Genomic DNA, 26,903 nt, shown 5'->3' with positions numbered 1-26,903 from the left:
AAAAACAGTTGTTGTGATCCTGGATGCTGACTGATTAACAGCAGTTAGGGAGTTATTTACCACAATCCCTGCATTTCCCAGATAGGGCCTTTTAACAGTTCAATTTGAATCAATGAACATATACGACCCATCTGCAATTTATAAAACAACTCCCCTGGACACAAGCATGCTGAATGTTGACCTACATAATATTTTACCATGTTACTAGTCTACCATTTGGTTTGCGGTTTGTATAAAAACCCTGATTTCTATCTTTGCAATCTAAACAACATGTAGATGTTTTATTTTTTTGAGATCCACTGACCATTTATCTGATCAAATTCATTTATCAGGATAATTTTTCTGATACAAAATTTAAAACACCTAAAAAACTCACTAGTTACCCAGAAGATTTCTTGGATGAGTAGTAGTCTAGACTTGAACCAACCTTGCAAGTATATTGTGCACCACTGGCTCTAATCCATGGTCTATGACTTTTGTGACCCTCTATAGCTTGGATGCAAAGTACTTTAAGTAGATGAGTCACATCAAATTAATCCAGTTCACACTGTGTTGGCCACTGTAATTTTCACAAATATTTGTCAATACATATTGCATTTTCTTGCGTGAGGCAGCAACAATTCAGCTATGAGATGCCATTACTGAGTGAATGAAAGGGGAACACTAAGAACCCTTTAACTGTATATAAGAATATGTACACACACAGCTGGGAGATGAGATTAACCTTGAGATCTCTTGAGACTGCATATCAGTCACATCAAAGACTTGTTTGTCAACATCAGGCCTACTTAGGCTTGAGCTTTTCAGGAACCTCCTTAATGAGCCATGAATTTCACTCTGAAGTGAGCCACTCAGTCCTTTTCATACCAGTAAGCTTACATCACCCAGCTCCAACACTTGTGCCTCAAAAGATCTGCCACTTTCCTTTCCAAGTAATGGAAATAAAGTGAGAGCCTAATTCTGTTCAACTTCCCTATGTTCCTATATGGCCATCTGTCAATTCTAAACAGACCTACAAAGGTCTTCTGTCTGAATAATACAGTAGGGCTAACAATGAGCTGTTCTTATAGCCTAAATGCCACATGATAGCAAACAGTCCCTTGGCAGACAGACAGATGTGGCCAATAATGTGCCTTGATGCTACAACACCACACTACAGTGTGCAGAGATACAGGCTACAAAAACTGACTGGTCATTTAGCTTGACCTACTTTTAGAGTTTAGTATCTGTGGCAATGTTGTACATTAATGGAATGCGCTAGAAGGGGGGAGGGCAGTACACAAGGGTTTAAATACACTTCCTCTGTCATTGAGGCTTTGTAAGATTCTTGTGTCGATGTGTAAGCTTTAAACTACAGCACACATCTGCTCACAGATGGGATGTTCATTACCACTCACCCATAGACACAAAAAAATCATACAAAGTCATAGGGATTTTATCTTACTTTGACATCAAATACAACACCAAATATGTCAAGAAAATGTAGTGCAGCCAATATGTCACTGAGCCACACCACATCTGATGTAGAGATATGCTACCCCCCCATAAAACATTTATAATTTGCTGGTGATTTTTATTTCAAAGAATCAAGGAAATCAATGCAGCTTGTACATGTAGTAAAAATGCCATTGTTTAAAAATCAGAGAACAATGCAAGACTGCTTCCTGCATCAAATTACTGAGATAACAATAGTGGTGTTGCTGTACGTTAAAGATCCCACCCCCCAGGCCATTTGGAGGGCATGCAAGTGTTCTGAGGGGAGAGATTGTAGTGGCACAACTGCATGTCAGCTGAGTTTGTGTTTAATTTGGACATTGGTAGCCTAAACGAGCCAGTGCAACATGAGCTGCTACAAAATCCAGTTCTATGGGAATCTAGTCACAACCTCACCATGTACTCATCTTTCACATAAACACTGCTAGAGTGCTATTGTCTGTACTTCTGGCAGTTATTGATTGATCAATGACGCATTAATGGTATAGACTAAATGTGCAACTTCAAAAGGCGTGGGGAACACATTACATCTGAACTCATCATGAGGGGACATGGTGTCTTAATTGTATAGCTGAGTGATTGCTGCATTTTGAGGTTGGTCTGGTTTCTATACAATTGTTACAAAATAATAGTTATTAATGAATTAAATGCATTATTAACTAATGTGGGTAATTTTATCTCCTTGCTCCCATCATGTATTTCGATAGGCTAACATTAGTAGTATGTAGCTAGCTAATGGCTAAGAGCTAGCTACCTAAAAGCAAGTTGCCTAATTCTAGAGCAGAGCTTTCTAACAAAATAGTTTTAGGTAGTAGTTAGTTCCTTAACAGAAATAAGGCAAACTTCCATGTAGAACTTTCAAGTAAAATACAGTATTATATTATAATTATATTATATATATACACACTCACCTAAAGGATTATTAGGAACACCATACTAATACTGTGTTTGACCCCCTTTCGCTTTCAGAACTGCCTTAATTCTACGTGGCATTGATTCAACAAGGTGCTGAAAGCATTCTTTAGAAATGTTGGCCCATATTGATAGGATAGCATCTTCCATTTGATGGAGATTTGTGGGATGCACATTCAGGGCACAAAGCTCCCGTTCCACCACATCCCAAAGATGCTCTATTGGGTTGAGATCTGGTGACTGTGGGGGCCATTTCAGTACAGTGAACTCATTGTCATGTTCAAGAAACCAATTTGAAATGATTCGAGCTTTGTGACATGGTGCATTATCCTGCTGGAAATAGCCATCAGAGGATGGGTACATGGTGGTCATAAAGGGATGGACATGGTCAGAAACAATGCTCAGGTAGGCCGTGGCATTTCAACAATGCCCAATTGGCACTAAGGGGCCTAAAATTTGCCAAGAAAACATCCCCCACACCATTACACCACCACCACCAGCCTGCACAGTGGTAACAAGGCATGATGGATCCATGTTCTCATTCTGTTTACGCCAAATTCTGACTCTACCATCTGAATGTCTCAACAGAAATCAAGACTCATCAGACCAGGCAACATTCTTCCAGTCTTCAACTGTCCAATTTTGGTGAGCTCATGCAAATTGTAGCCTCTTTTTCCTATTTGTAGTGGAGATGAGTGGTACCCGGTGGGGTCTTCTGCTGTTGTAGCCCATCTGCCTCAAGGTTGTGCGTGTTGTGGCTTCACAAATGCTTTGCTGCATACCTCGGTTGTAACAAGTGGTTATTTCAGTCAAAGTTGCTCTTCTATCAGCTTGAATCAGTCGGCCCATTCTCCTCTGACCTCTAGCATCAACAAGGCATTTCCGCCCACAGGACTGCCGCATACTAGGTGTTTTTCCCTTTTCATACCATTCTTTGTAAGCCCTAGAAATGGTTGTGCATGAAAATCCCAGTAACTGAGCAGATTGTGAAATACTCAGACCGGCTCGTCTGGCACCAACAACCATGCCACGCTCAAAATTGCTTAAATCACCTTTCTTTCCCATTCTGACATTCAGTTTGGAGTTCAGGAGATTGTCTTGACCAGGACCACACCCCTAAATGCATTGAAGCAACTGCCATGTGATTGGTTGATTAGATAATTGCATTAATGAGAAATTGAACAGGTGTTCCTAATAATCCTTTAGGTGAGTGTATATACACACACACATACATAGAGTGGGGAGAACAGGTATCTGATACACTGCCGATTTTCCTACATACAAAGCATGTAGAAGTCTGTAATTTTTATCATAGTTACACTTCAACTGTGAGTGACGGAATCTAAAACAAAAATCCAGAAAATCACATTGTATGATTTTTAAGTAATTAATTTGCAGTTTATTGCATGATGTAAGTATTTGATACATCAGAAAAGCAGAACTTAATATTTGGTGCAGAAACCTTACAGAGATCATAAGTTTCCTGTAGTTCTTGATCAGGTTTGCACACACATCTTGGACCCTTCCATCCTCCCCTCAATACGGTGCAGTATTCCTGTCCCCTTTGCAGAAAAGCATCCCCAAAAATGATGTTTCTACCTCCAAGCTTCATGGTTGGGATGGTGTTCTTGGGGTTGTACTCATCCTTCTTCTTCCTCCAAACATGGCAAGTGGAGTTTAGACCAAAAAGCTCTATTCTTGTCTCATTAGACCACATGACCTTCTCCCATTCCTCCTCTGGATCATCCAGATGGTCATTGGCAAACTTCAGACGGGCCTGGACATGCGCTGGCTTGAGCAGGGGGACATTGCGTGCGCTGCAGGATTTTAATCCATGACAATGTTGTGAGTTACTAATGGTTTTCTTTGAGACTGTGGTCCCAGCTCTCTTCAGGTCATTGACCAAGTCCTGCCGTGTAGTTCTGGGCTGATCCCTCACCTTCCTCATGATCATTGGGGGGAGAAAGACAGTCCAAGTATGACACCTGTGCTGCATGAATATTTCTGTATGTGCTAAAAAGGAATTACCGTTAATTGTCCAGCCTACTCCTTTTTATGGAGTAGGCTGGACAAAAATTTCCGTCGCCCCGCTTTGATTTCATGTTACATAAAATGTAGAAAAGTGAAGTTGAATACATTTAATGTCAAACAGCAAAGGCATTTCATTTGTCAGGGAATTCTACTAGTGTGGGGCTAGCACGGACATACTCAGATAACCTATGTTAATCTCCTGCACACAGCTTCAAGTTCAAAGAAAATTTAGTCAGAAGGCTTCACCATAGCGATTTACTAAGGTCACAAAAAGGTTATCCTGTGGAGGTATGACATTTCGCAATTCCTTGAGGCCAGATTGGATCAAATACACATCAGAATTTGACATGATTCTCTGAGACACATTTAGTAGCCTACTTCAGACAGCTCACACGGCAATGAATATTTTTACACCAATAGCCTAGCCCACATTAAAAACTTAACATCAAGTCTAGATGCTATCGTTCCACAGAAAGGAAAAGGATGGAACAGTGTTTACAAATAAACACATCCTCCATAAGACATTAAGAACTGAAGGCAATGTGATTACAACGTGGAAATAGCGTTGCGTCTCACCTTTTAAACAGTCCACCCTTACTACATGATTATCATAATTGTCAAGGAACTGAATAAGATTAAAACTATGCCAGGGAATCCTGGAACACATGTTAACAGACAGTCAATGGTATTGTTTTTCCATCTTACAGCTTCCATACTCAACAGAATGTTTTCATACTCAACAGATACAGTCAGTTTTTGCAGCCTGTATCTCTGCACACTGCAGTGTGGTGTTGTAGCAACAACGCACATTATTTGCCACATCTGCCTCAGTCTGCCAAGGCACTGTTTGTTAGCATGTGGCATTTAGGAAATTGCTGAGTTACAAAATAAGTACCGTTCTCGTCTTAACCATTCTCTGACACTGGACACGCTTTGAGTCACTTGTCCAATCATAGGTCTTCCGTGGTATCGCCTCAGCTCAGTTGGAACCTCGACGAAGTAGGTACTAGAAAAAGTACCTGGTACCAGGTACTATCCCAACTTTTGGCCAGTAGAAAAGCAAAAAAGGCGAGCCGAGCCGAGCTGGAACCATGCAGTGGAAAAGCTCCCAAAGCGGGTAGAGTCGAGGTGAGGCGAGTTGAGTCGAACCGGTACCATGCAGTGGAAAAGTGCCATAATAGAAACTTTGTCTACCTTTCGTTATGGGGCTGGCTTTGTCAGATTCACCAATATGTTCTACAAAGATATGAATAGTTCTATAATAATTAATTGCAGCACTTCTAAAAGATTTAATATTTATCGTACTGTATGCCAAGGCTGCCCTATCTCAGCATTTTTATTCTTGCTAGTTGTTTTAATTACTCTCTATTAGCATTTTATATAACCTTGAACTAAAAGATACTTCTATATTCTGAGGAGAAATCAAAATATCTCAGCTAGCAATTGACAACATTGCTTCTAAACCAGAAAAGGAACCAGGCAAGCCTAGTTACCAGGCAAGCCAAATTATCAAATGTTGTTACCCTCACTGGATTCGATCCTAGTCTTACTAGTATCTAACTTACTACTCAAACTTAACACAGCCAAAGCTATTTCATGGCACAAAAACGTTTATCGTTTATCTTTCATTCGTGAATTACATTGATACAATAACTATCAATATAGGTAACAATAACTGACTTTTTCATCAAGTGAAAGGACAAGAGAATCGTGGAAACCCCTAATCTTTTACTGCCCGATGGGTTTTTTCTAGCCTATATTACCCTAAAAATCATGCACATATGCAACCTTCGAAAACTCACCAGAAATAGTCGCAATATAAACAGTTTTATTTTAGGCTTCTGACCCAAATAGCATGCACGGATGCGTACTTTGAAAAACCACCAGAAATAGTTGCAACATAACCGTGAACAGTTTTCATGCTGGCCAGATGGGCAAACATGTTGTTCATATTTTAAATAATCAATTTATCTTGCCGTTCCACTACACTTACAAATTGTAAATGTCAATGCGTTGTGTTCTATTAGGTATTGCACTTTCAGAGGGATCTCATTACCTCAAAATAATTATAGCTCGATATGCTAAATCATTAACCTGACTGTAGCAAATCAGAAATCAGAGCCTTAACAGGTGACAGCTGAGGTTGTGGGTGGGCTAGCAAAATCTGACCGGCATTACTGACATTTTTGCTAGAAATTATCAGCAAGAAAACTCAAGACAGTATATGCATGCCAACCGTCAGAAAGGTGTGTGTGTGCGGAAATGGTCAAATAAAATAGACCACAATGTGAGGTTCAATATCAAGTCATCAAGTCATCACCGGATGCACGCTCTGGTTCACTTTCTGAACCAGCTTTACAGTATTTAGTATTTCAACTTTACACATCCATTCTAATAAATTTCTCTGTTACAAAATAGCAGATTGGAGTGCATAAACAGGCCTAACTAATTAGAATAGGCCCATTCACAAAATGATCCACCTTTTGATGCAGAGCTTACTCATCAACTACATTCAGAAGACATCGCTACCACACCAACATACAAATCCCAAGTGTAGACCTGTGAGATTTTTGCCGCACCGTGTAAGCGGAGCCGGCCTAGAAGAGTGAATGTCTCTTACTGAGTTCGTGACCGACCGACCGACTATACTAATGCCCAGCATGTGTGCAGTTTGGTGGCGTAGTGGTTAACGACAATGCCTTTCACGTGGGCGACCCGGGTTCGATTCTCAAGAGGGCAGCCACGTTTAACGCATTTTATTGCGGGCCGGCTGAATTAGGCTTGCCTGGTTTCTTTTTTTTCCTTATCTATATTATCCCTAAAAAAGTAAGAGTATTTTTCAGAGGAAAACCGCCTCTTCAATGCAGGGATGTCTAAAGTTGAAAACCTGACCTGCCTGAGTGAGTTATGCAAAAGTGACATTACAGCCTTCCTACATCTTGCACACTATCACTGCAATGCTAGTCATTGCTGAGCAGTACTGCCTGTTGCAGTGACCCTGCTTTTAGACCTTTTCCTTCCCTAACTAGGCCACAATACAAAGAAGATTGTCCATCCTCACAGAGCTGAGGTACATAGAGCATTATAGCACCTAGTCAAAAATGCTGACTATTAACAAATTCATCTGTGCTTTCTACATGCTACTTACCACAGTAGTGAGTCTGTTTTCACAACAAATGTGTTTTGAAAGGGTACCGTCCACCAGCCTCAGCACCTGCAAAACAAAATTAGCACATTTATATGTAAAAGAGTTATGAGGCAATGTTGGATATTCAGGAACATAACATGATGTCTGGCCTACAGTGTCCTGCTGAGGAGAGATATTCACTCTCTTTGGGACAATCGTTTTGCATCTTCAGCAAGCAGCTCGCCGAATACATTTTGACTTAAAATGTACACAAGAAATTGGGCTTGGAAATAACATTTGATAATTCAAAGGTACATTTTTAAAACGATGGGTAGGCCCATTTGCCCATAATTGACCTAGCATGTCTCCAGAAGAGTGAATTTGAAAGAGGGCAGTACTTGGGCAGATGCTTCAGAAGCCAGACAGATGTTAAAATGTTTAAACCACTAATGAGCAGAGGTTACAGTGAGCATTCTGTGGGGTTGCAAAAGAGTTCCAATTGCTATAAGCTAAGGAAGGATCACCAAGCCTATTCCCACCATTTCTCAGTCAAAATACAAGTGTCTAAAGCAACTTGCAAAACATGCAATAAAACATTCTTAATAAAACCATGTTCCTTATTATTCTTAAGGTCTGACTGCATACTATATTTCACCAGTCTACGTTGCCAAATCTCAAGAGGCATTTCAGTCAACCATGTAGTTAATTACCACAAAAAACACAAAAACACTTGAGTAGCCTAAATGAGGGATAAGTGTGGTTCCAGAGTTAATGAAGCAAATAACATCACATAATGCTTAGATCCATGTTTTGAAATGCCAGGGTGGTGGTTTCTTCAAGGATGACAATGCAATACTGTTCACATACTGAAACATTTAATTTTGTCCTTGAGAAAGGCAGTTAACCCTTATGCATCCTGGGTGCTAATCATGGCAGCTCCCATCACTGTTTGCATTGGGTTTGGGACAGAAATAAATGCAAATTCATACTTGGACTTTGTGTGCACAATAACAAATGTCCTCTTTTCGAATATCCTTGTTTGAATTTTAGACTCATATGCTCTCTAAAGATATCTCAGATATCTGCTAGGAAATAAAGTGAGCTTAATGTGCTTACCATGTGCACGAGTGTCATTCAGATATCTGACCGTATCCCCTCTTCAGTCTGAGGACAAAAGAAGAAATGCATTTCTGATTAAAATAAAGCATAACCGTAAAAAAAAAAAAATAATGCAATTAATCACACTCAACCTTTAGTGTACAGTGTAAGGTTACTCAACACTTCCGAAGGCAGAATCACAGAAAAACTAACCTAACATAGCGGCCGTGAAAATAAATGTCTAAGCGGAAGCTGCAACCTCCAGTTTCCTTTGGGTAAGATGACTGTGAATATTTGTTTTTCTGGGATACAGTTTCTACTGTACAGAGCTAGAGTAGACATTAACGCAGATAGGATGGTGTCAATGTGCAACAAGAAATATGTCTATCTGCAACAACAGCCGATTAATGCTTTGTTTGAACAGCGCAAGCCTCTTGAATTGAAACAGCAGCAAAGCACCATGTATTAAATCAATGGGTTTCTTTATGGATGGGGTCATAGACAATAAGGCCCACATTGGTTTGTAAGCGATGTAACATGAAACCTCGATCACCCAACAGTCGTCTACAGACCTCAGTACACCGATATATAGAAAACAGTTTCAGTCTGACAGAATACTATTTTCCACAGCTGCACACATTGTAAATATGAAACGAACTGCACTTAGCATTGAACAAGTTGATATATCATTTCAGTAATTCTGTAATCTCAAATAACAAATATAAAGACAATTTGGTTAAGCGGTAAGCCAGGCCAGCTCATGGGGCAATGATTAAAATGCACATACAAAATGTAATTATAATTATAATTTTATGTACAGCCAATTATTTCTTTTTACAGCTTATAGAACAACAGAATGCCACCATGTACAGTATATTTTAAACATTCAGTCATAAATATACTTTTTCTAACAATTGTAAAAGCAATTTTCAAAGCCCATCGAACATTTATTGCCCTCTACTGAACTCAGTGGGCACTAAACACATTTGGAAATACATCTTTCATACATACAACGTACGTAGACAGTTGAATAATATTCAAAATAAAAAAAATATATTTGGACAAATATTCCAAAATAGTTTTAGGAACATTTTGAGAGCCCTAGAGGCCATCATGATGCAGATAAGTCCGATTAAAATGATTAGACAGTCATTCAAAAATCTACAGTTTGGAACATTAGGAAGAACAAACATCTGGTGCACTCAGCAACAGATCATGAACCTGCTCAGGCACCACACGTGTCAAAGACAACCATAATTAGAAGAGAACAATAGCAGAACAGAACAGAGGGTAAACTACAACATGCAAACCACTACTAAGGTAATGTTATGGCTTGGTCATTTATGGCAACAACTGGAACTATCTCACTTGTCTTCATTGATGATGTGACTGTTGACATTAGCTGCAGTATGAATTATGAAATGTATTAAAAACTTACAGTGCCTCTCAAGATTATTCACCCCTTTGGACTTTACACATTTTGTGTTGCAACATTAAATCAAAATGGACTTAGGAGTTTGTGCCACTGCAACATAAAAAAGTCCACAACGTAAAATTGAAAAATAAAATCTGCAAATTGTTCTAAATTAAATGCATAGCATCCTAATGTCCCCAATTATGACCTTGCTATAAACAAACAACAGCTCTGCAGCAGGTTCAGGATGGTCCAAGATGGACACATTTCCACCAAGCACATCTTGCCAAGTCAGTCCTATTATCATACTGCTTGCTCAATCCGGAATACTTTAGTATTTGTATAGATTAACATCATGTACAATAAAGTAGTCATGTTTAGTACTTTGTCCTATACACTTTGCATGCAGTGATTGCCTGAAGCCTCTGACCCATAAACATAAGCAGACATTTCTGGTGACGCTCTGCAAGACCTTTACAGCAGCCGTCTTGAGTTCCTTCATTTCTGAAGGGCTTTTTTGCCTTGTTTTCAGCACATGCAAGGCATGCCCAACTGGGTTCATATTGGCGGATTGACTTGGCCAGTCAAGAACTTTACACTTTTTCAGTTCTGAAAAAAATTGATTACTATGGTTTTTCAGGTCATTGTCCTGCTGTATGATTAAGTGCCATCCAATGAGTTCAGAGGCATCTGAGCAGATGGTACAGAGCCTTCCCAAGGTATTCACCATAACTGGAATTTTGTCAATGTGAAAAAGAAAATACACAAATATTATTTTTCATATTAATTATAAATATAAAACCAAAACACCAAATTAATTATAAATATGAAACCAAAAATTATTGTTAGTTTTTATTACAAACAATAATGAATTGAATTTACAACGTGCTTTTCTCACATCAATGGCTCATAATTGCAGGACATTGTAAACAGACCATAAAGGCTAGGCTTTACAGTACATAGGTCTTATCAAATATGTTGGCCAAGAGAGAACTGAGCTTTTCTGAACAGCTCAGTGTTTGGATGTGTGCTAAACATGCTCAGAGACTCTGGAGCCCACACAGTGACTAGAAGTGTGTTTCATAGCCAATGGGCCACACAACTGAAAGAAAGCCCTGTCACCAATAGTTTTAGTCTGCTGTGGGGTTGCTGAAGGGAAAGGGACCCACAGGAGCAAAGGGTGCATGTGGGGCAGATAATTGGGCCCACACTGGTCTGGAGATAGCCTAGCTGGTTAGGTGTGATCCAGGATTTAAAGTCAGCGCATACGAATTGGGAGCCGGTGGAGGTTGAACAGCACTGGAGTGATGTGTTCACAAAGGAGGTGTGAGGAAGTACTTTTCGGACAAAATGTAAAGCTCTAAGTTATATGACAGATGCAGCAACAAAAAGGGTATTGCAATAGTCCAAACGGAATAAATGAATGCATGAGCAACTCAGGTGCAGGCTGTGACAAAATAGGTCGTAACCTTGCAATATTCTTCAAATTATTATAATTATTTTTAAACAAGAGCTGACTTTCCAATGTCATAGCCACTTCGCTAAACTTACTGAAGGGAGGACCTCGATAACATCAATAGATATAATAGATGCCAATTGTGTTAGTAATAATGCAAGTACCGATACAGGTGACCCCATTCTTTTTAACTGCATGAAACCCAGCTGCCTTCACACTGACCAGCAGTGGATTCGTCAGCATCTGCTTTGTGGCGAAATACAGCTCAGTGTTGTCAGCATAAAAGTGAAATGCCAGTTAGGGGTCACGTTACTGTTAAACAATTAGCATTTTCAAAATGCAGACCCTGCAAAAAAGTTGCTTTTTAATAGGTTTTAGCAGCATTCTAAAAAAACAAACCTACTTGCCATCATAGATCACATAGTACTCATTGTGTTAAATCAGTAGTATGTTATTAGCCTGATAACTCAAGGTATAGTTTTCTGCTGCTCGATCATGGCACAGAGAAAGGACTTTGGTAGCTACTGGGCAGTGATGATGAAACATAATAGTTGTATTGGAAAAGAGATGAGGTTGAGTCATGCCAGGGAGATCCGACATATCGGTCCAGATAGGGCCTTTCTAGTCAATCCGCTATATGCTGTGTTGATAGTCCCTCTACATAAGAAACCCAAGTGCACCCTCTAGTGTTGACTGAAAAATGTTGCTACCGCCACAAGAAAGATCCATCAGGACGTGTGCATGCTTCTGCTCTAATCTCCCGCAGGTAGGTAAGATTGCTGTATTGAAAAACGAATGAATTGCCACAATGACCAAAATCTAACTCCTTTCACAAATATTAGTTGCATTTATTTTACTAGTTAAGTTCCCAGGCATGCAAGCAATAAGTAAGCTAGCTATTCACTATATAGAGGGGATAACTAACTAGCCAATAACCTAGCTAGTTGATAATTAACCTCCTCTTGTTTCGCTTGTAATAATGTGCCCAGACATGCATGCAATATGTAAGCAAGCAAGGAGCAGCTAGCAAAGATAGTGGATAGCTGATAGGACCATTAACTATATCCAGGGTTTTGGTCTTGGTCTGTGTCTCCAAGGTTTGGGTCTTGGTCTCCAGTTTTGTGGTCTTGACAACGCTAACCCCTAACCCTGTCAAATCTCTATACCTGGTTGTACTGTTCAGGAAATGATTTTAAATGGCATTTTGTATGGAATATAATTTTTTTGGGTGTTTTTTGACTGGCATTGCAGTGGACTGGCATTCCATTTTTTTTTATTATAGGAAATTGTTGAATAACATTATTGTACTTCACATAAAGGATTTGCTTTGAATGTAATTTTCTCACACTGCTGTATGAGAACCATTAGGATATTTAAAATTATTGTGACCTACAAAAAATATAATAATTATTTCATATTGCTTCATGTTTGGGAAACATTGGATAGTCTGGGTCTTGTTTTTTTGTGTTCAAACAGGTTTTGGTCTTGGTCTGGGTCTCCAGGGTTTGGATCTTGAATCCATCTCTGACATTTAGGCAACAAACCATTTTATTAACTGTGTACATGATAGAAAGCTACTAGCTAGGGCCTGCTGGTCTGATCAACTACAATTGTATATGTAGACTGTTGATAGTTGGATAAGATGACACGTAATAATGATCCACATAGTTCTCAGAAGAACCTCAATAACATTTGAGTAAAATTGCTCATATATAGCGTGCGTGATGTTCACGCATGCAGTTGTTGGATATTTGTGTTTGATTTATAAAGCATAATTTTTGTATCAAATCACTCTGGAAAAAAGTCTGCTAACTGACATAAAAATATTGAAAAATTTGTCGCAAAGAAGACTGCAGCAGGTCACTGAAAGTGATAAGTGATGCCATCAACAGTTACAATACTCCCACATCTTGAAAGACAGCTGAAGTAGCCAACTGGCTTATTTAGGATTTCTTTCAGTGATGTTCTGTCTGAGTTATAGCAGCGTCATGTCAACTTAGGAAAATGATTTCCTGCACACAGAAAATGGAAATGTATTATAGATTATTTTAGCCATGAGATGCTGGAATGGTCATAAATAACCTTGCCTAGGGCTGTCACAATTATGACATTTTAGTTGACGATTAATTGTCACACAAATAATTGCGATTTAATTGTTTATATTGTAAATTGTACGCCCCATATTATAGTGTTAGCTAAAAATACACGTGATGGATCCGGAGATGGTTCTTCAGATTTGGGGTGTTTGCAGATTTGAGAGCCAGCTTTGTGGTGCAAATCAGGCAATTTGCTTAAAACCACAATGCAACCACGGCGATGCAGTTGTGTTTGGCTTTGTGATTTTTAATGCATCACTCTCTTGTCCATTCCCTAAACCTCGTATGCCATATCGCTACACTCGGGCACTTAATCACTTCACTGCTAGGCAATTTTCTGATGTCTTCAAAGCTTCTCCGTTAACCAGCCTTACAGAGACAACCTCCTCCTTTCTGGGTACAGAAGAGATAGTTACTCTGTTTAATACCACCATTACAGACATTCATGATACTGTAGCTCCACTCAAACTCAAGCGACCCAAAGTGAAGGCTCAACCCTGGCTTAACAGTGAGACTGGTGCCCTTGCTGACAAGAGTGTAGGAAAGCAGAGGGGAAATGGAAAAAAGATAAGCTGCAAGTGTCCTATGAAATATTGAGAGATTGCCTAGCATCCTACCAACGTCTTGTCAAAGCATCTAAAGCAAATCATTTTCCAGATATTATAGCTAAAAATGCCCACAGCCCCATAACCTTGTTTTATTGCAATAAACAATGCACTAAACCATGTTACTATACTCCCTGATGTTACTTGATGAAAGTTTATTTATTAAAAAAGTTGACATTATCATACAGATCTCGTATCTCACCTACTAATCATGACCCTTCTGATTTAATCCTTGCCCTGCTTCTCTTAATTGCTTTGATCCTGTGGCCCACTCAACATTGATGGATATAGTCTCACACATGAAGCCTACATTTTCCCCTAAAGACACAGTTTCCTCACGTATTTTGAAGGAGGTGTTAGATACTGCTGGTCCAAGCTTTTTGTCTGCAATAAGTAGCTCTCTTATAACTGGCACTGTTCTATCCAGTTTTTAACATGCTGTGGTTCAGCCTTTTATTAAAATACCCAATTTAGACCCTACAAACTGTAAAGATTTTAGGCCCATTTCTAAAACATTATTTATGTCCAAAATACTGGAAAAGGTTGTTCTTTCTCAGCTCTCTTCTTTTTTAAGAGAAAATAATGTGTTGGACAACTTTCAGTCAGGTTTCAGAGTACACTATAGCACAGAAACAGCACTTCTTAAGGTACTGAATGATTTGTTGCTGTTCTGTGATTTTGTGTTGCTTTCCATACTGTTGATCATGTCATTCTCCTGCATCACCTCCAGAGGTTGGTATCCAGGGTGTTGCTCTACAGTGGTTCAATTCTTATTTTAAAAGAACCTTTTCTTTCCCCCTCTTCGGCAGCGATCACATTAATTCTGTTGTCAAAGGTAGCATTACATGGATAAGGTATTACATGGATTGGCTCCATTGTATATTTCAGATCTCCTTACGCTGTATCACTCTTCCAGGCCCCTTAGATCGTCAAATCTCTTCCTTTTAGTCATTCCACAGTCTCTGATGAAAACAAAAGGTGATGGTGCCGTTTCGGTTGTGGCCCCTAGACTGTGCAATAAACTGCCCATTATTATCAGGTCATCCCCCACCACCGAGACATTTAAGTCTCGTCTTAAAACAGATTTTTATTCTTTGGCGTTTGAATCACATTTAGAGACATTCATGCATAACGGTCTTGTTTGTTTCTTGTTTGTATTTACTGATTTATTTCATAGATTGCATAACTTTGTACAGCACTTTGTACAGCATTAGTTTTTTTAAATGTACTTTATAAATAAATTGACTTGACTGTGGAACTACCACTAAATCGTTGTTGTTAACGATTGCTCTTCACAGAACACAACTGCAAAGCAATGACAATTACATTTTCCTGCACATCATTATGTTTCAGCTCTAGCTCTGCTGCTAATATTAAATCCAGGTTATTTGAAACAGCCTTCCTCACGTAGCAAAACATGTTTTAACACTCAATTAAGTCAGTTAGACATGTACAAGGAGAGGTTTAAAGATACTGAAATTAAGAAGCAAATACGTTTCAGTAAATGACCTGCACCTATAACTTTTCACAGAGCTGTCAAACGCTCCTCTGCTCCCATGTGATAGACATCGTAATGCATGGAAACTGACATAACTACCATGGTATTTGTTGAGACATTTCTAACATTGTTGTAAAAATCCCTTAATCAGATTGGAAACTTTTGGAATTTCGAATTAAAAGTGTGTGCAAAAAGATTGTTGCCAAAAAACATATTTGATCTGGCTGAAATAATTGCAATAGCAAATGATGTAATAATTGCGACAGCCCTAGCCTTGACTGGACAAATTTGTTTTTATTTGTTGTGGATTCTTAGTAAAAGATATGCACACAAATTTTTTTTTGCACTTAACTGTGTGTGCAAGTTGAAATGCCCAGTTAATTTGCCCAGTTTATCAAATGTGAGTTAATTAAACAAACTGTTAAATCACATTTCCTGCTTTTATAAGTTAAATGACAACTTAATTTAAAGAATGATTTTTGTAATTGTCCTTAATTTTTATTCGTAGACATCCACGTTTTCAAATTTCATGAAATTGATTATCATCAGTAAATATGTGCCATCACCCCCATAAATCATTTACAATCAGTATCATCCAGGCTAAAAAACCTAATTCACACATCTAATTAACTAAGCATGCTTGATCTAATTTTATTAATATACATTGTTCATTGTAACAGTATTAAAACCACTGCTTCCTGTTCTCTCCTTCTGAACATCTGATTTATTTTTCATGAATAGGATTTATTTCAATAGCATTAACATTAGACAAAGGGAAGAGTATGTGCTAGGAACAAGCCGTCAAACCATGTTATTTCTGTTCATAATACCGCAGCTTCACTAATTTTTTTTTTTGGGTTTCGGGTTTACAGATGACATTTGGGTCAAAAAACAACATTTATCAGCACTTCTCACATTTTCCCCAATTATAAAATTCAGATATGACAGTAAATTAGAGAGATCTTATTGTGCAAACTTCTAGCACACACCAGCTGCCACACTATCACTCCCCTGCCACAGATACAGGCAGAGAGAAAGAGAGATTTTTGAAGCAGGAATAAGTTGTTTCCGCTAACTGTAGAGCCTATTTTAGAAAAAACTTTGAAACCCAAATCAAATGTCACAGTCAATAGGCCCACACCTGCGTTTTCAGTTCTTTTTGCATTAAAGATACATTCTGGGACTTTTGGCCAGTGATTGTAAAAGTTCCACTGTAGAGCCAAAACGAGTCAATTAAATGCCTAATTGTCACGTTTTTAGTGAATGTGCCGATATGTGTTATCAAAACCACTTAATATATTTATTTCAATATGGCAACATGACACATTATTCTACATTATTGCTATGATGAATTCACTGAAAGAGACCCCTCCCCTATCAACCAATCACAGTGGGCATAGTAAGTAAGCTTATTCGTGGAACACAAAACTATGACTGGTCAAAACAGACGAGGCACTGAATATTATTGGTCAAAAAGTCGACATCGGTACTGTACCACACCAAGGGAGGAGAGGAAGTGGGAAGAGTGACAAAGATGACAAGCAAACATTTTAATGCGGTACTATGAATTTGAATGGGGAAATTGAGAACTGGCTCAAACGGGCAAGTGACTGTCTTCATCAACTGGCCCGATGTTAGGCCTCTGGCCAGCGGGCCATCGTTACTGTTGAACCCTGTAAAGTCAATCACATTTAATTCCAACTCACATAGAGGCAGCTTCAACAGCTTTAGCCACAGGACATTTTAATGGGAAGAAAAAAGTTCCTCACTGACATGACATCCTCCTTACTTTTTAGGCCTTGGGTTTTGAGCTTGCGAGGCAGTTATTTAGCTCCAAAATTAGATCAGCTGGCAATGTTTTTAATGATTTATTATCATCCCAACATTTGCCAATGTAATTGTGTCGATATTCCCATATATTATTTGTCTGTTTTTGTCCAATATGTTGAGTCTGAAACAATACATGATCTTGAATGGCCAGCAGCAAACAATATACTGGTCTGAGCTTTACAACGTGATCAATATTTATTTTTCTACAAAGCATATTGGAGAATTATATGAAATAGTAATTTAACTGAATTATTGTATTCTGCAAAAAAATGTGTTACGCCACAATGTTAATTTAAATAGAACAGGTCTAATATTGGAATTTGAGCCAGTCAAAACACATCAGGGATCACGTCTTTTCATTAAAGCTTCAAGAGATTGTGTAAGCGATGGCCTACATGAGACAGACCTATGAGTAATGGAACACCTCTCCTTTTCCTTCCCCCACTGTTATCACTGTACAGATTACATTCCATAGTAATGCTGCTAAGATGAAGATAGGTCTAGCATTACATTGGGTTTACAGGCCCTGGAAATCCTCAGCAAGTTAATCAGACTACTTGATTCAGTACTACATCCTAAAGACCCAGCATATAAGTAAATAGCAGTTTAACGTGTTTGCAAGCTTGCTATATTTACTGTATATGTTTCTATGTGGGAACTTGGATTCGAACCCAGGTCTCTACATCTGCCAAGAGTTGGTATAGCATTTCAGCATTAGATCATTTTGTCATGCATTAACATCACGCCAAGTTTGAATATGTCGCTAGACACCATTAAGCAATGTGTTAAACTGACTAACGTTTATAGCGTTTATGAACTGTATGGCTTTTGCCAATGGCCATTTTAACAGCTTATTAGCCATTCGTGAATGACAATGATAATGTCAGGTGACGATAACTGACTTTTTTGTCAAGTGAAAAGACGAAAGAATCGTGTAGCCAGCGAAGTTTCCTGAACATATCCTAATACATAATTTGAAAAATCCACCCGAAATAGTCGCAATATAACAGTAAACTGTTTTATTTTAGCTACTGAAGGTTGTAGCCTGCAAAGCTTTTGTCTATGCTGAACAAATCCTTTTTTGCCACTGGCCATTTTAACATCTAATTAGCCATTTGTGAATGACATTCATACAGTATCTATCAATATAAGTGACGTCAAGTGAAAAGACGAGAGAATCGTGTAGCCAGCAAAGTTTTTGTCTATCCTGAACAAATCCTAATATCCACCAGAACTGTTTTTTTAGGCTTGCTATAACGTAGCTACTGAAGGCTGCAGCCAGCAACGTTTTGTCCATCTTGAACAAATCCTAGGGCATAATGTGTTTTGACTGTGATGGGAGTCGAACGCAGAATCTGTTGTTCCGTTGTCCGCGTCTCTAACCACTATGCTATTTAACAAGGGGGTAGTCAGTCAGGCACTCACTCATTCAGTCAGTCAGTCAGTAAGAGACATTTGCTCTTCTAGGCCGGTGTCCACTTGTGTTCTGGCCAAAAAAAAATATCTCAGTTATTATAAATTATTCATAGCATAGACTAGGATATTCTACTTGCAGACCGTGCATGTGTAAATAGGCTGGCCAATGCGAAGGGATGAAAAAAGGGTGCATAACTAGTCATATGCTTTCAAAATCTGTATTTCCAAATGTATTCCCCCAAAAATAGCCTCAATATTGACTCTTCCTGGCTGGTTTTAAATTGCACATTTACCTAGGTCTTTGTAACCTATAGAACAGAGAGGCTATAACAGCAAATAATGTATTTTGATAACTTTTGTGAAGAAACAAATACATTGTTCAAAACATTACTAATCCCGATTTACTTTAAACATTTGATGGTTCATAGCCATAGCTGGAACTGAATCTGGTGGTTGTTGGCCTAGTATAAATCGGTAGGACTGTGCCTTGGAACTTGGAGCATTTCCATAAAGGATTTACCCTAGTGTTTTACCCAAAAGGCTCAGACTTCTGTTTCCAGCTACGTGGGCTGGAACCCGTTTCTCACTGGGCTACAGCTCCGGTGGACCTGTTCTCCCTAGGGACCAAAGGCCTATTACCCTAGGAAAGGGGTTATTTATAATATATTATTGGGTTGGATGTTCAAAAATTACATAAAGATCAAGACCTATTGTGATAACAGCTTGTTTAAATTTCCATGCATTCCCACTGTGAAGCATTTGGAGGCAGAGAAAAACTGTTCACGGCAAGTAACTTAATTTCACTTTACATACTTGTTATAGGGCTTAAACAGTAATGGAACGCATATCACATCATTCATCAGTCACAGCGATTCACTGGTACCATGCTATGCAGGTAAAGTTCTCATGCAAACTTGTCGATGTATGGCAGACCAGGCATCTCTTCCTCAAGCTCTGAAACTGTTTTTCTGAAAATAAAGACAAGTGGCTAATGAATTTAAACAATGTTCTCCCCTAAGAACATGTCAATACTGCTAATGTATGCCAATCAGACCATTTTCATTAACGGTCGTGTCACATAGGTTTTGTTCATCACCTATCTATCAAGTATTTTCATGAAATGAAGTCTGATTTCAGTAGAAAATCTGACTGTTGTCAATGTTTCTAATTATACATGTTAATTTTCCATAACTGCAGTATCGCTGCTTACAAAAGCTTTACAATTTTATGGTGCCATGCATCTGTCATTGCATATGTAATGGGATAGAACATAAATACATTTTATAAAATGCTATGCCATGACACATTAGCTTAATCATTTGTAATAACACACAAATATTACATAAATGACAAGTTACTCAAAATTGCTGTTTGCTCAAAATTATCAGAATTGGCCTGCCGGTGATTGCTCACATTTGTTTGTTCAGAATTATGTTGCCTGTGTAAATGTATCAATAAAAATGATTGCCATTAAATGCAACCAATAGCCTAGGCTCTAGGGCCTAGGCCAAAATGAAAATATAATAGTATAAATACGCTAAACGTGGAATCAGCTTGCATAATGATGAAGATATTGAATAGAGGTTTTATGATAGACCATGAGCCGGTGCCAAAATCTTTCTCTCTAAAGAAGCATATGTAAAACAGGTGAAACCATTTCGATACGGATTGAAGAATAAATCAGTTTTATCACAACCAAGAAAGCAAATAGGTAAGTTAATGTAAAAAATCAAATGCAGTTTTCAAAACTTCCAAACTGCTCGCAAAGTCCTCATGAGGGACTTCAGTGAAATGTAATGTGAATGCAAAATTTTACAAAGATTGCCTTAATTATTCAGATTTATAGTGTGCCCGTGCAGAGGGGATTCTCTAAACCAAAAAGAAGATGGCCTCGAGGAGTAGGGCAGCATGGATTTCCCAATCAGTGTTGCCAGACTGGGCGTTTTCCTGATCAATTGGGCCATTTTTAATGACAGTGTGCAAGCAAAAATGGGCTTGGTGGGTCGATGTACAGAAAGGGTTGTATAGTAAAAACACCCACTGGGGAAGTGGGTTTGAAACTTACTGGCCCCCAAAAATATTTACTCCAAAAGATGTAATTTGTCAGCATTACAACATAAAACCAAATACTTCTGTTACTTAAAATGTTTAATCCTTTATGAAATGCATTCTGGATATACACCGATCTGCCATAACATTATGACCACTGACAGGTGAAGTGAATAACACTGATAATCTTGTTATCATGGCACCTGTCAGTGGGTGGTATATATTAGGCAGCAAGTGAACATTCTGCCCTCAAAGTTGATGTGTTAGAATCAGGAAAAATGGGCAAGCGTAAGGATCTGAGCGACATTGACAAGGGCCAAATTGTGACGGCTAAACAACTAGGAAAATGCATCCCCAAAACTGCAGCCCTTGTGGGGTGTTCCCAGTCTGCAGTGGTCACTGCTTATCAAAAAGGGTCCAAAGAAGGAAAAGCAGTGAACCAGCGACAGGGTCATGGGCAGCCAAGGCTCACTGATGCACATGGGAAGCGAAGGCTGGCCCATGTGGTCCAATCCAACAGACAAACTTTTGTAGCTCAAATTTCAGAAAAAGTTAATGCTGGTACTGATAGAAAGGTGTCAGAACAGCACCTACAATGGGCACCTGAGCATCAGAAATGGACCATGGAGCAATGGAAGAAGGTGGCCTGTTCTGATGAATCACGTTTCCTTTTACATCACATGGATGCCTCTCAATCCAATTGAACATCTGTGGGATGTGCTGGACAAACCAATCTGATCCATGGAGGTCCCACCTCGCAACCAACAGGACTTAAAAGATCTGCTGCTAACGTCTTGGTGCCAGATACCACAGCACACCTTCAGAGGTCTAGTGGAGTCCATGCCTCGACGGGTCAGAGCTGTCTTGGTGGCAAAAGGGGGACCTACACAATATTAGGCAGCTGGTCATAATGTTATGGCTGATCGATGTAAAACATGACAAATATCTTTATCTTTCATCACATTTCTAATTATAAAAATTAAAATAAAAAAGACATCAGTCAACAAAACATTTGACTTTCAAAAACTAAATAATTCATCCGTGAACAAGGCGAACGGCTGGTCCGTCTTAGTTACTAGGTATGCGGTTGTTATTTGTCATGCAATCGTCTAACTGCTGACCAGTACAGTCAAGAGCCCTGAAGATGGATTGTCAGCCACCCGCTTGGCTGCCATGTAGAGCAGGTGCTGTTTGCTATTGGCATGGCTGTTCAGGAAGTGTTTGTGAAAGTTGTCAGTGCCTTTGTAAAAAGACCCACATTTGTCCACTCCAGCCAGGAACTTACGACAGACGACACAGTGCATCTGAATTCCATCGAAGTTGTAACAGGTAAGTTATTTATTGCACGGAGGTAAAAATGTTTGTTTGACCTTGTTGTTATCCTTCCCTACTTTCTTCACTTGAGTGGCTCATGCATGTTTTTAAATGTTTTGCTGAAAAACAATACAAGACAGCTACTAGTCACATTACTGTTCAATTCCAACAGTGCGCACAAAGAGCTGCAAGGTAGTTATTTGTTCGTGTGCCAGATTATGAAACATTTGGAGTATACGTTTATAATGCAATTATTCTTTGTTTCCAATCTCAAATTGTTTTGCAATGGCCCAATTGGGACAGTGACTTGATAGTTTTATCGTTATTGTTGAGCACTGGCAAGTGATTGTGCAGTATACTGTCAATGAAATCTGGCAACCCTGTTCCCAACAGTAGAAGTTCACTTTTAGCAGGCCAAGATCTGCAGTATTGGAGACATGCTATGCTAAAATGACAAACAACTGGGTGCAATTGAAACAAAGAGTGCGTTGTGAAAACAAAACACTCATCCGGTATATTTCACAAAAGTTTGGGAAAATAAAATACTGCAGGTCACATTGCAACAAATATTTCAAATGGAAACCATGAACAAAGAGTAAGAATTAACTTCCCTCTTCTTTTCACTAGGTTAAGAAGCTAACTGTTGGGAGCTGTAGCAAGCAATTTTTTCTTTATAACATATAATATTTTTCCATATAGGCTAACTGATGTTAAGTGATCAGAGCCTTGACTAGATACAGGAAAACTTATCTAATTCGAATCTGCTTGTGGTATTTTGTGAACAGAAAAAGAGGAAGTCGAGAGTTCTGAATTCAATCACAAAATTCTAAACTAGATTGTATTGAGATGTTGTATTTTTACAACATATATATCATTGCTAACATTTGTAATTGGTACATTAATAATGTGAGCAATCGTGAAATTTCCCTTGAATGGATAAAGAAAGCTGTGACATCTTTGGGAACATTTTACAAAATTTGTGTGAAAGAATGAATGTCTACCCAGTTAGGAACAATGATTCTGCCAGTTATTGATTGTATAGAAGTTAAATGATATCCCACGATAATAGCAGCAGCTTAACATGATTAACTTTCAGCTAAAATGCAGGTATAAAATGCATATCTTGCCTTTTAAAAAATGCACTGCAGTTAATGGCAGGCTAATTATAGGCTACATTTGAGTAGCTACTGTGTGTGTGTGTTCACATGTGACATAGGTTAAATGTAAAGTTCAGTAGCTTAACAGCAGATCCTCTGAAGTGTCTCATTATTGTGAACTCTGGCTCCTAATATATTAATACAATAATATATCTCCTTGAGTGATTTGTGATATTTCATCCTTCAGTGTGCTTTAAACAGCATCTGACAAGATCAATGCATATAGCTGATTTTATTGAAACATTGGGTCAATTTGTGTGTTTTTTTTTTTTGACCAATCAATTAATCGAAAGAAATATTGAGTCTTGCAGATCAGGATTTTTTTATTGTTGGGACAGCCCTAATACTCTAGTTAAACACTGTTGTCTGAGTTGAAAAGCAGCAAAAGGGCACCACTCTAACAATGGGAGGGTGCTTTGGGCTCAGGGGCATTCAGAACGCTGAACTTGACCTCTGGGGTCACAACACACACCATGTGATTAGTGTCAACAGGGAGAGTACAGGGAATGATGCTGCTGCTGTTTGTCTCCCTAGGCTTCCCTTGAGGCGCATTAAACGGCAGTGCAACAGAAAGGTCCTTAACACGCACACTAACACTGATACATTTTCATTAGCTTATAAGAAACTTCACATCTCTTGTATACGTAAACATTACACAATTTGTATTTATTCTTACCAGCAAAAAGATTTCTGGATTCCTTCCATGTCCTTTAGATTTCTATTCAGATGTTAGCATTATTGCTAGCAGGCCTAGGCTAAGTATCATTTTCCAATCACTAATTTCCCATTAGCACAGTAACGGAGTACTTTAAATAACTTAGCAAATGAACTTAGCAGAGTAAGTTATTGTAGAAAGTGAATACATTTTCCCCTTTGGGAATCAAACCCACAACTGTGGTATTGCAAACGCCATATTTGAGCTGTATCACCCAACATCTATTCTGATTCCGGCTATTTAGGCTAAAATGCTTGGAAAGGCACATTGTGACATTTTAAACAAAGCGACTTCAGAGATGGCCTGTTGGTTTTATTATGTATTTACAAGCTCCTTGCAACAAGAAAAATCTGAATTGTCACGCCTGACAAGGAAGCACAGGGTACAATGGTGCCAACACAATTTCCCAATATTATTTACAACATGGAAGCTCACACTAATGGTTAAACACACAGTTCTAATGCTTCTTGGAGTTTGTATTTGGGAGCTTTATACGTTTTCTAATGTTTACAATAATTCAGAAAAAACACAAGACCTAGCCAGAACCAAGATCAAAATTGATCTCATATCGGACTGTGCGCCCTTTAAAGTTAATATTGGTTCGGTAGGAGAACTAATAACAGATTATTTCATATGTATATATTGTTGTCATGGTCTTGGAAATCTATGAAACAAAGAACTCCTACTGAAGAACTGATATCCACTCATCCTCCCCTCCCCCAAATGTTCCTTCAGTCTACTGTCAAGTACCAGTTACATAACTGTGCTACTACACCACTAGCAAGCCACAGAAGAAGCTAAAACATTGATTAGGCAACCTTTCTATACCCAATAAAATTAACCTCATGTCCAAATAAACTTTGATAGAAATCTTGTTTGTAAATCACGTAATTAATGAGGCAAGTTTTGTATTAGACCAATGGTATATTGTTATCATTATAGGTCATTTAACTCATGGAATATGCCCATAATATAAAAAACATAGTACTATCAAGCATATTAAACGAAAGTAAGGGTATAGATATTCAATTTTAAATAAGAACATTATTTATCTAGGGAAAGAGCAAGAAAATACTGCCTATTTCTTATGTGTGACAATACAGCAAGGAAATAATATGTGTAGCCTATTAGTAAAGGCAGATATACATATATATATCTGAATGATTTTCTGGACTTAATCTACAAGCTAAGCATAGAGCTTAACCTTACGGGGTCAGTAAGTTGAGCAAGAGTAGCCTAGCTTGGCTTTGAATCTGGGTTCCCCTCCCCCACACACATGGGTTACTTGTCAATAAGCTCTGATTTCCTCTATTTTCTTTAAATTAGCATATGATTAAATACACGTTTCCATATCAGATCTACATTACTTGTCTGTTGCTAGCAGTAGTAACCAGTAGCTAGCTAGCTAGCTAGCTTATTTGTATTTATGTGTCAAAATAATGCGTGGCTACAAATCTGTGTTTTTAACCTATTCTTGTCAAAAGTCAATGTTCTAATAATGGTTTATCTAAAATTATTATCAGTGATCTGTATAGATCTGCATGTCTTGATAACATGTAACCTACAAACCCTGTGAAGTTGTACTGTAGCTAGGAGGAAGAAGCAAGTCACCACACGCGCGCACATACACACACATATTTAAATACACGTACACGCGCGCACAAATACACACGCTGCCCATCCCCCACATTGGTTAAATCACCAAAATAAACGTACGTGACAGTAAAATAATAGACCATAACGATAAACAAATCATACTGTACAATGAATGCAACTAGCAGTGTATTTTATATTATCAATAACTACAATAAAATCCAAGAAAACACTTACTTAAACGTCCAGATCACACAAGGGGTGCCTTCTCTGCTGTGCTCCTTATATGGAATCTCCTCCTCCACCGCTATTTTCTAAAATATAGTCACAATAAAGCGTTATAAGTCTACTCCGAGATGGCGGCTTGGTAGTTAAAATCCCAAATGATCAATGTGTTTTGATTACATTAGTGTAGCATTTCATAAATCCATTAAAAAATTAGAATGAAGAGCAATTGGGGTACAATGTAAGGTTGCTTGCTAGTGGAGAAAGAGCCAAACGGTTCAGAACCAGCCAACGGCTTCAGACACTGAAACACTGAGGAGTTGACTCTCCAGGCAAAAATGAGGCAGGCCTAGGCAACTCTGCAGTTATGTAGAAACTGGAAGAACACAAAAACATCGAAATGCGTGTCGCAGTAGAAAAAAAACGTTTTTACATACCATAGATGTTTGAATAGACTAGTATAGTAGAACATTTATATATTGAGCACTACACCATTATTTTGTGAATCATTATGAAAGAATTTCAAACATCAATAATATATAAAATAATTCTGGCCTGAAATGTGTGAGGTGTGTTTGCTCCAATTTGATGTATATGGCGAAGTGCGGACTGTTTGTAAGGTTAAGACTATTTACAGAAAAAGCACCCACCATACACGCTCCCTCAAGAGGGCCTGCATTGTCCACCCCTGTTATCTGCGATTGTACCCTATCTTATAGCTGGCAAATACACCTCATCACAAGAAGCAACAAATTAATGGGTCTTGAAGTAGCCTAATTTGGAAGCAACAAATTAATGGGTCTTGAAGTAATTTGCAAAACAAATTATCTCCTTCATGGGTATACAATAAAAAAAATCCCAATGCATAATAGT

General features: G+C 38.5%; 1 protein-coding gene across 3 annotated transcripts in view; it reads right to left on the bottom strand.

Moving 5' to 3' along the window:
* The window catches only part of tbl1xr1a (tbl1x receptor 1a), a 40,515-nt gene extending 14,164 nt beyond the window's left edge, over nucleotides 1-26,351 (bottom strand). For 2 of the 3 annotated variants that reach the window (XM_010896927.3, XM_010896929.4), the window contains exons 1-3: nucleotides 26,043-26,351; nucleotides 8,681-8,728; nucleotides 7,586-7,651 (exon numbers count right to left, since the gene is read on the bottom strand). The gene's annotated coding sequence lies outside the window, so the exon portion shown is untranslated. The remainder of the gene's footprint in view (nucleotides 1-7,585; nucleotides 7,652-8,680; nucleotides 8,729-26,042) is intronic. The other variant, XM_010896928.3, reaches the window with a different exon arrangement.
* Between the last annotated feature and the right edge of the window lie 552 nt (nucleotides 26,352-26,903).

Source organism: Esox lucius, chromosome 8 (genome assembly GCF_011004845.1).
Source record: "Esox lucius isolate fEsoLuc1 chromosome 8, fEsoLuc1.pri, whole genome shotgun sequence".
NCBI classification, from domain to species: domain Eukaryota; kingdom Metazoa; phylum Chordata; class Actinopteri; order Esociformes; family Esocidae; genus Esox; species Esox lucius.
This window is presented reverse-complemented; position numbering and strand designations above follow the sequence as displayed.